The sequence below is a fragment of the Pipra filicauda genome, unplaced genomic scaffold (assembly GCF_003945595.2).
Source record: "Pipra filicauda isolate LSUMZ 115617 unplaced genomic scaffold, ASM394559v2 scaffold16_size7369187_pilon, whole genome shotgun sequence".
NCBI lineage: Eukaryota > Metazoa > Chordata > Aves > Passeriformes > Pipridae > Pipra > Pipra filicauda.
In genome coordinates this window covers 1,665,914-1,678,259 of record NW_024104207.1, presented here as the reverse complement: position 1 = coordinate 1,678,259, position 12,346 = coordinate 1,665,914, and the positions used below count along the sequence as shown (strand labels likewise).

The 12,346-nt window shown below is 44.7% G+C and overlaps 1 protein-coding gene across 1 annotated transcript in view; it reads left to right on the top strand.

Annotated features, from left to right (window-relative positions):
* The first annotated feature begins 6,981 nt into the window (after positions 1-6,981).
* The window catches only part of FRMD1 (FERM domain containing 1), a 39,859-nt gene continuing 34,494 nt past the window's right edge, over positions 6,982-12,346 (top strand). Inside the window, exon 1 of the mRNA XM_027712087.2 lies at positions 6,982-7,033. The gene's annotated coding sequence lies outside the window, so the exon portion shown is untranslated. The remainder of the gene's footprint in view (positions 7,034-12,346) is intronic.

Genomic DNA, 12,346 nt, shown 5'->3' with positions numbered 1-12,346 from the left:
CAGTTGTTTTTATAACTTGATGAAATGTTTATAATGTGATGAAAAAGCTTTCAATTTAGAAACAGTTCAGTGAGGAGAGTTACAGCAGACATTTTAACACCTCCAGGTAGCCTCTAGAACTATTGCAGTTTGGTGAAATTATTATTTCTTGATATAAGCTTTCAAATTATCTCTGTTTATTTTCAGGAACAAGATATTTTTTCCTTCCTGAAGAATGACAGATTGAAACACTCAATTCTGAGTACATTGTTTTGTTCAGGTACTGGAAGAATAACCACCCCCTCCAGAGACAAGACAAAACCACAAATAGGCAAGAGCTATTATGACAGCCAAAGGAGCCTCTGACCTGAGTGGTGCTACTCAGAAGGGTAGGGGCAGAGCCCTGTCTGGAAGAAAGAGGGAGGCTGTGGTGGAACTTGTGGAGCACATTTAAACCTGAACCCCATTGTCAGAGGTGAGAGATATCTGTTTGGACAGATATCATAGCATTCTTCCCAGTGATCTCTCTTGGCTTTGCACAGAAGCTGAGAATTCATCTGAACCCCTTGCTCAATGTCCAGGTAATGTGATGAGGAAGGAAGCAGATGGAACCTACACATTAGTAATTTTATCCAGAACATGCTTGAGAGAAGAATATTTATGGAATGTGTCTGTGCAGGAGGTGCACACAGTACAGCAGAAGGTAATTTTTTGTAAATTTCAATAGCACCTTAAGTCAGGTACAGGTAATGCCTTTTCTCCTTGTTCAGATCAGTTTTGCTCCAAGTAACGCAAAAATTAGAAACATGCATTAGCCAAAGTTGCCACATTTGACCTTCATTTGTATTCACATTGTTGTAATTTCGAATTATTTCACTCTAAGATCTTAATTTGCTAGAACATAACTACTTCTAATTACTACTTTTACAACCCTTTGTTTACAGATTTCCGTGGTTCTTTCTTGTCATATTACATTCTGCTCCTGCTGCCTAATTTCAAAGCTCTTGTTGCTTTGACACAGCATACCAGTGTTAATACATAACTGATGCACTTACTAAATGGGCAGGAGGGAAAAACAGATGAGTAAGAGCAGCGTAAGCACTTGACTGTAATTATCTGTGAATAGGCTTAGGTTAGTGGTGATAATGGTAGAAATAGATTTTACACATCAGGATAAATTCATCCTCTGGGTAATTCAAATCATCTTAGTGCCATTACTTCATGGAAATGTTCAGCCTAAATACACCTTTTTTTTCTCCTTTCATCCTCCATTTCTCATTTAATAAGCAGGATGACACAGCCCATAAGGTTATCCATTCTCTTCCCTTAAACTTGTATTTTATCCTCATTTTTGACTTTCTCCCCATTTTTTTCCAGTGTTTTCTTATCTAGGCATAAGATTTCCCAAGGTGGGGAAATCTGCAACGCTGCCTGGCAGCAGGAGATAGAGAAAGGACCGGGGCATTTGGAAGCAGTGGCCTCTGTTCAGCCAATTGTTTCCTGCACATAGAGTTTCGGAGCTGGTGGAGCTGCTCCCAGGCACGTTTCCCTCCCCATGCACTCCAGCCCCCCTTCGCATTCCCCCACCAGAAACACCAGCTCTCCTTTGTGTGGCAGGGCAAGGTGCTCCCCAGGCAGGAGGCTGCAGGCAGGACCCCAGCAGCCAAGATTACATTTCCTTCACTCCCAGTTTGCTGGGGGGTGGGAATCAGAGGGAACACAGGATTTTCAAAAAACAGGAAAGGGCAATGCTTTTGGCATGAAAAAAAACCTATGGTTTTATAGAAGAATCTTTCCTGGCTCTACTGCCTTTGTAGATGAATCTTTCCTGACTCTACTGCCTTTTTACTAATACTCTAACATGTTGTAATTGCAGACATTTCTGTTACAAGATCTAGGGAAGAACATAAAAATGCAGATTTAAAAAAAAAAAGGAAAAAGAAAATCTGTATTTGATATTTAAAAAAAAATCTTAACCATGGAATATTGTTCCAAATATTTCCAAAATTAATTAGTTTTTGTAACCAAAACCTACCTTTCCCCATCATCTAGTCCTGTTATTCTTCATTTTAGATTAAAAATATGTAAGTCAGCTAGAGAGAAAAAGTTAAAAATAGGAAAATTATATCACAGACAGTAATTCTAATCAGAGCAAAAATAAGCACATAGCTGAAAGGAAGTAAAATGAAGTGAAAAGCCCTTGTGAAACCCATCTTCAGAGACAGCAGAGGCCATTTACTCCTTTGCAAGGTACTGCTTTGGCAGGATTGTTGTCCTCAGGGGCTGAGAGAGGAAAACTTGCAGGGAACAGACAGTCGGAAAGAATTCTTTATTAAGCAGTGAATGACAATGTTTGAATGAATATGTTTGCCACGCAGAGGACATTACATTATTTTAGTATTGTGATTGAAGCCTAGCACAGACATGACAAGCACTGAGAAACCCTGGGCAGGGATTTAACAGCTCTGGCATGGTTTCAAAGTTGTCTGAAAGTAACCAAACCTTGACGATTTGAACAGCAGTGTATGGTGAAATCAGCACACAACTCCTGTCCCCAGAAAGGGACATACCAACACCTTATGCACTTTGTGTATTTAGCTACAGATACCAAGCTGCCAGAGTACCTGTACAGGCAAACCTATGTCAAATGGGTCCTGTCAGAGAGAATGTGACTTAAACTCATAGCCAGCACTGTGCCACCACTAGCTGGGGTCTCAGGAGGCTCTGTAATGAATGCAGGTTTGCGCTTGACTAGAGCTTGGGCTAGGAAATTTTGAAACCAAGGGCCCCAGGAATTTGGTCAGAGTTAGAATAAAATCATGAGCCTATAATGATGCTAAATGGTTTAGTGTTACTGAGAGTTTTTCTGTTTCTCTTTAGAAGTAAAATGAAGTTTGTGACCATTTTAGTAAATGCAGTCCCACAGAAACTCTGCCAAGGGTACGAATTACAGGCTCTGTGCTCGAGGGCCAAATTTAATTTATGAACACATTCTCCCTACCCAGATTCCCCACCTGGTTTCCAAAGGTTGCTGATGGAGCGTTATGCAGCTGTTCCCTTACTACCTGAAGGTGTCTCTGTTTTAACGTGAAATGAAAAACTTATCAAAGAAGCACACCAGGATCCTCTGGAATGAAAGATATAATACACAGTGCCATATATGGCACCAGAGAAAATAGGGTATAAAGTCAAGTCTCTCACATCTTTGCAGTACATAGCACATCCTTGGCAGAGGAGCCATCGCTCAAGTGCCCACAAGCACTGTATGGCTTCAGATCTGTACCTTGGCCTCACTTGCAGTGTAAGGTGGTCAACAGTCAGACCAACAAACATTTGATTTCTATTTAATGTAAACTGAGGTCTTAAACCTCACCAATTATACCTATACCTTGTATATGGCTTTTGGTATAATAATGGCTAATTATTACCAATAATGTAACCAATACTGTTAATAGCATGTAAGCCACCCTACAACTTTATAAGTATTTTTTTATTGTTTGCACGCTATTTTAGATAAGTTTGATATTTTAAAGATTTAAAAAAAAAAAAAATCACTACCCCAGAGCTCAAAATTAAACCTGCTTTTGCAACATGCTATAAACATGAAAGCCCAAGGATGATGAATAGTCCCACTGAGGTTATCAATGATTTTCTAGGAACAAGGCAAGAGCCGGCAAAATCAAGCTCTAACATGCACTGAAAACATCACCAAATAAGATTTTGCTTCAGCATGTATGCTAACAGAAAGCAGATTTTTATCATTTCATGTGTAATATCTATGATGACTGTATAAACAATGACAAATATACACAAATAATTATTACTCCTGCAAGAGCTGCATTATGGCTGGAAGGTCTCTGTAGCATGTGCAGCTGGTTAAATCTCACTTTGAGAATGCAGAGTTCTGCAAATGGCCTTTTATGCAAGATAGTCAAGTAATTTTTTTAAGGCTCCCTGACTGCCAGCTTATGGCAGCCACAGTTAGTTCAAACTTTCTTTAGGATTCATTTCATGCCCTTCTTTCTGTTAATATCCCTGAGATTAATCCTTTCTCTAATGAATAGCTGACCTATTCTTCTTTGATTTGCCATTGATTTCCTCTGCTTACCTCCCAACGCTTTGCCTGTTGATTAAACGCTAGACATAGGAATGCCTCAAATTTCTGACTTCTGAGTCATCCTCTCATGACTTGAACAGCTTGAAGCCAGCTTCAGCTCCCCGACATCATTAGTGAAAACTCCTTTTGTTTGCAAACTCTACAAACAACCCATTTCTCTCCAAGCTTAGGTGCTGCCTGTGAACTAGACAATAAATACTAGCAACAAAATTATCTCCTATACACATTGCGATAATTATTGTAAGAAAAGGAGAGGGATACTTTTTCTAAGACAGAGAAGGCAAACCCCAGCTTTCCCTTTTGCACTAGAAAATCTTTATGTCTATGTGCAATGCAGACAAGACCATGAGTAAAGACATCTGCTTATGCAAACTTTTATTTTTGCATAGGGTCCCTCTGACTCCAGCATAACTCCGCATGAGAGTTTACAAAAGGGGCTCTATTTTCTAAAGACACCTGGTTTATAATAACCATTCCACAAATCCTTCTCTCCAGCTTCCACTCTACAGAGCAAGCTGGATGAAACTGCTTATCTGCACTGCAAGAAGGACAGCTGAAGCTGACCCTTTGAAAACTTGCAGCGGTATTTCCTTGGAACACAGATACCTTCAGTCTCCAACACTTTGATGTCTTCTTCCAAAACAAACAGGCTGACATTATCTCCATTTTCCTGAAGTTCTGATGTTTCTCAAAATGCAGTTTGTTTTCTCCAGGGCGACACACAAGGTCTGCCAATCCTACGAGACCAGCTATGCAGGATAATTGCTATACTTCCAATTAAGGTAATCAGACCTGACATTCTGTACTATATTCCCTTCTGATCATGTCTGCACTGGGAGCATCACCTGCACATGACCCACACTTTTCTTACTCTCCAACTCAGGTTCTGTGGGAAGGCAATAGCCCTAAGGTTTCTGGTGCAAATGATGAGGACAGAAGGCAAATGTGGCATGCCGCGAAGCACACCCCTGTCTTAGCAGCCTAGATGTGGTGCTTTCCTCTTGTCATAGCTAAAGGACCCTATCACAGAAACTCGAGCCATGAGTTTTTAAGCTACCCTAACATTTTCTTTTTCAAATGATCAAAACCCAGAAGCACGCAGCAACTGTTCAGAGCTGTTTGCTAACATTTCAAGTTCTCCACTAGCTGTCAGAGCATGACAGAAAGTCCTGCTGTGACCAGAGTACTATGCTGGCTCTGCTGGAGGCTTTATACATGGTACTGGGCAGGTTAAATAAGAACATGTTCAACAACAGAGCCTACACTTGGGCACTAGATTCTATGCCCTTGCATTTAATCCTGCAATCCATGCCAGAAAGTAAGTGAGGAAATGTAAGTGCTATTACAAGATGCTAACTCCAGCACTGGCTGGACCACTCCATAAGACAATCTAATTCACCAATATGACGGACCACTCTTCCAGCAAAAAAATCTGGAATTTTCAGTCCATTTAGTGAGACTGACCAGTTTAGCAGTCTGAAATGCTCCAGCACTGGCTCAAAGAAGGTGCTACCACCATGAGCAAAGGGAGTGAAGGAGACAAAAGACAGTAAGGAATAAAAACAAGAGGACAGTGAGACATCTTTCTATGGACAGAGGGAAGCTGTCATGACAGCGCAGCTGCCCATGAAACCATGTGTTAGGCAGCTCAGAATAGCATTAAAAAACCGCTGGCATGCTGAGAGGGTAACTGCGTAAATCAGGTTGGACTTAACAAAAGGACAAACCATGAAAGACTTAACTTTGGCCACTGGGAGTCAACTCTGTTCATCTAGGACCTACAGCCCTGGAACCATTCCTGAAAGGAGGTGCCTACCTATTTGATCAGATAATGACTAAGACACCGGTATTTTCTCCCAGAAGACTGTTGGGAGAAGAGAAGGCTTGGTGACGAGATGCCCCCCCACCCCGTGCTCACAGAGCAGCCTCACTGCTACAGTCCAGCTGGGAAGAGGCAAAGGTAAGTCGTTGTCCCTGTCAGCCACACCAGCAAGGCTGAGATTTTAGCCAGTCTCGTGTCCAACTTAAAATGCAAAATTAAAACTGGGAGCAAATACAAGTGATCTGGTGCCCTGCTTCCCCTCACTCTGTCAGGTGGCCACATCATTCCAGCAAGTCAGGCTTGCTCTTGTCGTCCCTCATGGGCAAATCTCAACTCTTTTCCTACAGAGTAGTGCAACACTGTGTGAAAGCCTTCCCACCTGCTCCCCTTACAGACCCCTGCCATCCAAGTTCCCATGCCGGCTGCACTCTCACATGCAACTGGATATGTGGGGAAATTGAGCTATGGCCTATTTGTGAGGAACAGGGAGCAACACTACAGAACTTGAGATGATGTCAGCCTTCTTTCAGAAAATTACTACATTAAAAAAAACAAATTATATCACAGAAGAGGGAGGGAAGCAAGGGAAGCAAGAGGGTTTATGCTATGTGTGCAGCACAAGCACCTCCTTCCCGAGCACGGTGACTTCCGTGCCCCTCAGGGCGCCTCGCTTTCCCAGATCTGATCCCAAGTCTTCGATTGTATCTTCTTACGCTTTGTGCCGTCTCCCCCTGCCAGCACCTCCCAGCCAACCTGCCCGCGGCAGAGCCATCCGGACCGAGTTCCAGCGACTTGCTGTGATCACTCTTAATTACAATTTCCTCTACGCAGACTTCATCGCTGTCAGTGCGGTGCACTGATTACCCGCCGAGAACATCGCCTCCAAACCTCGCGCCTGCCCCACCAGCATCTCCCCGTCACCAGCCCACACGCGGGCTAACCCCGTGCCTGCCCCTACACACAAACACACCGCCCGCCCCGCCCTCTCTTTTCCCCTCCCCGTGTCCCGCCCCGCCTGGGTCCGCCCCACCGCTGGTCCTCCTCCAGGGCTTCGGCGTGCGCTGGATGCTGCATCGGAGGGGACGGCGGAGCTTCGCGGCCGGGGCCACCCCACGGTAAGTGCACGGGCTCCGCCGTCGGGACAGCGGCGCAGGGGGGTCCTGGGGCGCCCATGTCCCTCCGAGGTCCCTGCGGCAGCAGGGAGGCGGGCGCCGTCCCGGTGAGCTGCCGGGGGACAAAGGAGGCGGAGATGGGTCCCGGGTGCGGGGAGCGGTCCCGGTGGAGCCCGTGGGCGCTGTGCGGCTGCGGGCGGCGGGACCCGCGGAGCACCTGGCTGCGCCCGCCGCCCGGGGCGAGGGGATGGTGCGGGCGTGGGCGCTCGGACGGATGTGCGCTGCCCGCCGAGCCGGGGGAGGCTCCGTGCTCCGCCGGGCGGCAGTCGGTCCTAACGCGCGGCAGCGGCTGCGAAAGTGTATTTACAACTTTGCGGCTGAAGGGCGGTGCGAGCTGCGTCCGGAGTGGTCTCCAGTTGTCTTACGTTATCAGGGGATTTTCCCGTCACAGCCGCCGCCGTGGGTGTCCCTTTGCGATGGTGGCTGCGGCTCCCGAACGGAGGCAGCGGGGGCGGGCAGGCACAGACTGAGGACAGGAGGAGACGGGGCTCTGGAGGAGTTTGGAGTCGTGACAACTCATCAGTCCCTCTGTGTCGTGGACTGGGCGCCGCCGGTGGGTCTGGCCGGTGCTAGGTGGTGGGGTGATGCTTGAGCGGGACCAGCAGTACACCGGCTGCGCGACGGGAGGCACCGGGGCCGACGAGTGTGGGACGCGTCCCAGCTGGCGCTCGGATGGCTGCCACCTGCCTCGCGGGTGCGGGAGAGTGACAGGGCCACGGCCCCGCGGGTCCCCTCGTGCTGCAGCACCTGGGGCAGGTGAGCCGCGTGGGTCCAACACTGGGCCGGCACCTCCGCGGGGGCAGCCTCGGGGGCGAGGGGCTGGAGGCATCTCGTGGGGCTGGTCTGAGTGGTCTGACAGCCACCAGGGACTTTGGTCTGCCCGCTCTGGGCGGGACAGGGGAGGAGATGAGTGTCCCAGCAGGTGTGTGCGCACAGAAGTGAGTGGGCGTCAGAAGTGAAAAAGTCTCCATACGTTTTTGTTTCTCCACTTCTTGGAATTTTTGGTAACGATTTACAGGGAAAGGCTCTGGGTTTCCTGTGCTGAGAAATCGTCATCATCTGCATCAAGAGATGTTTCTGCTGCTGTTTGGCAGTGACAGGCTTTCAGATTAACTCCCCTATGGCATTTAAAATGCACATCTGTGGTTTTCCGCCACACCAGGAAACTAACGTGTTTTCTGAACCTTGTCCCTTCTTCAGAGTACTGCCATGATGCCCAGGCCCTGACAATGAATACTTCAAAAATGTTAAAAAAAACAAAACCAAAGCAACAAACCACAACTGTTCGGACATTGGTGTCCCATTCATTTATTTAACTTCTTTAATTTTTATTTTGTTCGTGGTAAACTTGGAATGACAACAGTGTCTGGGCCTCACTGTTGTTTGTTCCTTCCATTTAGTTGTTGTACATTCTTTATCAAAGCGTTCTGTTTTCAGCACTGGTAATGTTGACAGTCTGTGTAGTAGTCAGTGATTTGGCTTCAGATGAGGAATGCCACATCAGAAGAGACTGGAATCGAAAGGGAGGAGGGGAGAACAGGGGAAGTTTTCTTGCAGAGATCACCTTAAGGAAAAAAAAGGGAATAAAACAAAAAAGAGTAAGACAAATATAAGCAAAGATAAATCTAAACAATGCTATTGAAGAACATAAGTTGTAGTGATTCTTTTCAGTGATTTACCAAAATATACTGTCTGTGCTCTTTGGAGAGGTTTTTTTCCTTTAGAATTTTTATTATTGTTGTTTATATGAGCATGATAAACTGGGATAGACACCAGTGACACAAAACACCATTTATATTTACATGTGGTTTTCCATTCTAAGTGTTTTTTTAATCGGAGAAGTTTTTAGATATCAGGTAAGGGCCTTGTCATTAGGGGTTTTGTGGGTGATTTTTTTTGTGGTGTTTTTGTTAGTTTTTTTGTTTGTTTTTGTTTGTTTTTTTATAAAAAGCAAAGTTGATAGTGCCTTCAGGCTACAGCACTCTGCTGTTCCCAATGCTGCAGGTAAAAAGCAGATGAATCCAGTGGTTAGCTCTGTATCAGATAGCTTTTGTAGTACAGTCCTTGCCCCACTGTTCCTGCAACACAAGACAATGTAAATGACTTGCATGCTTACTGTGCTCCAGGGTTACACTTCTTTTCTTGTAGAAAGCCCTGTAATACTGCACTGCTCCTTGATTATCTTGTTGGTGTTTAGCAGTGATACCTTAATTCTTCGTGTGTGGCTGGTACCTGAGCATGGACAGACGGTAGGCTTGGCCCAAACAAAATCCTCTGACAAGGAGGACCTGCTCCCTGGAGAATTGCAGGAGGAGATAATTTGCTTCTTGTTAAACCATTTTTTATACTTGCTTTTTCTTTTTTTTCCCCTCTATTTCCTCTTTTTCACAATTCTGTATCACTTCAAAAATGCAGCACTCTCTGTAAAGCTGGTTTGCTTTTTTTTTGTTCTGTTTCTTTTTGGTCTGTGTCTTCCCATTTCCCCATTGCTTTGGTGAAGTTGATGTCTGGCAGTGCTGTGTGCAGTCTCTGAAATTGCATCTAATCGTAAAGACCCTGCTGTTAATTTTATCAAGGTATTGGCAGATTGGCATTTTCACACTTGTAATAGAGGCAAGCTGTGTTCCAGGTGGAGTTTTATCTATTCTTTTTGTCCACTTTATGTAAATCAGTATTCCTCTCTGCTCTGAATATGTTCAAGACTAGCTGTGCACTTCAGGGGGAAAAAGAAGCAAACTGATGCAGAAGCTGCCTAGTTAGTCTGAATATTTAGGTGGTGATTCAAAAGCCATGAAATCACCAGTGGACTTTCTCCTTCCTCTGGGGAAGTAAGCCAATTTTTTTTACTGGTTATTGCTGGTAGTAAAGCTATTCCTGCTCAGAAGAGTTTGTTATGTGATATATTGTGATAAAAAAAGCGTGTCTGTCTTTATTGGTCCTGTAACTTAAGGTATTACTTTTTTTTTTTTTTTAAAATAAAGGCTTCATAATCTGCTTACTTGTAGAACTATTACAAGACCTTGGTGAGAACAGAAAATGAAGGAAGAGTTTATTTATACTTTTTAGACGGCTCTGCAAAATACTTCTGGAGTCTTGGAGATCCATTCCAAATCGGTCCAGCCTAGGTCAAGTATAAAAAAATACTGTCACTGTGAAATAACTTGTGCAAAGACAGGCTTTTAGAAGATTATCTCTCAGCTGTTGTACTTGGGGCAAGAGTATATTAGAACCCCTTGGGAGATACCCTGTTTATAGCCTTGGTAGACTAAAAAAAAAAAAGGAGTATGTTTCCAGTTGGAGAATTAACTGATAGGCTTTTGGGTCAGGAGACCTCGTGCATTTGTGATTTGCATGATATAGAAAGGTGCTTCTCTTCTGAGTTGCCAGTAGAGAGACAGGTCTTGCTGCTGCTCTCGCTGCTCTTCCTAAGCTTCCCAACAGTTGCAATGGCTGTGAAGGAAACCTCACTTTCCCTTATTTTAAGGAACTTGGAGCAGCACTATGTCTGTACTTTTGCTTTCCTGTTTCCCATAGATAGAAAAGATGAATGTTCTGTACTAAAGATTGCACTACGTAGCAGAATTGCCAAGCACTGGAGTGCTAAACTGAAGTATCTTCTGTTTGTGTTCTTTGTACTGTACCTTACTGGCGTTGTCTTTACAGCACTCCTGGCTCTGCATATGTGTGCACTTAAATGAGATTTCCCTAAGGCTCCATCTCAAAAGAGACATGTCTGTGTGTCTGAGACGAGGCAAGCTTGCTGTTCCGGAATGGCTATTCAAGCAATTCACTTCCCTTAACCTTCTCAAGATCTCATGCCATGCTGTGTTGGTGATCCAGCTGAGAAAATGGAGCTTGGCACTTTTGAGCAGGCTTCCTATGCAGCTGCTCCACGTGAGGTGTAATGGATACTGAGGCTGGCTCACACCCTATCCTGTATTTTTGCTGTTTTTTCTTCTGCTTCTGCATTTCCCTGGGCCAGTTGATACCTCAAAGTGCTACTTACTCTTACATTTCAATTACTGTGCTTGATTTATGAAGTATGAGGAAGTCTTATAAGTGATTGGCATTCAATAGGCAAGTCCATTAATAGGTTATGCAGAAGTAAAGAGATTCATGATGATGAGAAACTACATATCAGTAGTCAGATGCAATAGGATCCATACTACTACTTTTACCTGAATTGCATGCTCTAGCTGCAGACTTTACTATTTGGGCATTCTTTGAAACATTTACATTGCTAAGTTCTGCATATACTTCTGATAAAATAATATATTTTAAAAGGCTGCCTGTTTTTGTGTACAAAAATTCAAAGCCACTTTCCATCACTTGGAAGTGATGGGAAAACATAATCTCTGTGAGATCCTAATTTGTCCTTTTTTGCCTAGAGTCTTTAATACTCATTTGTCTATTTCTCTCAAAGGATTCCTGAATTCAGTTTTGGTTTCAGGAAAATATTAAGTTCAGGTGAGTCATGCTAGGCTGTCCTCAAAGGGAGCAAACTGCTGAGGAGCTTTTTTTCATCCCATGGGAGAGCTGGATGGAAGCGTGTCAGCCACCCACCGTGGTCCTGCCAGTGCTGCCCTGCCCCTGCACTTCCATGCTCTGCAGGAGCACCTCCTTTGGTGCTCTGTCCTCTGGTAAGCCTTTTTCCTCTCCTTGAGGACTAGTTAGTGTGCCCAAAAACGTGAGTCACTTTTACTTGGCTACCAGAGAATGCTACCATCCCTACGTAAGGAGGGTTGTCCCTGTCTTTGAGCTTAAGGACTAGGGCAGCCTACAGAGTAGCATAGCAGCATCATCCCAGGAATGGGTGTCCAGGGATTTTGGGAGATCCCTTCTTTCCAACGGCCACATTGTGGGGGATGCAGAGCAGAAGAGTTACGAGCTCAAGAGCATGTTTTGTGTTCTAGCACTCACATGCACTGCTTGATGTGAGGCAGGAAAACTTCATAGCACAAAGGTGGGGAGTGTGAGCAGTCATGCCTAACTAAGATCTGTGTCTAATCCTGCAAAGAAGACTAACGAGAAAGCATTTGCCTTGCTATTGTTAAAGCTCAATGTCACCAGAGAGTGCTGCTTGTACAGGAAGAAAAAAAAAAAAAGTTGGTTGGTACCTAAGACCAATGCTCAGCGATTTCCCCATCTGTCCCACCTGCTTGGGTTCACAGCCCTGAAGTTTTTGAAGGCATCTTGCATTGCACCTCTTGAAAATCCTGAAGGAAAGGTGGGAGCCAGGCCCATATCCCATCCCTG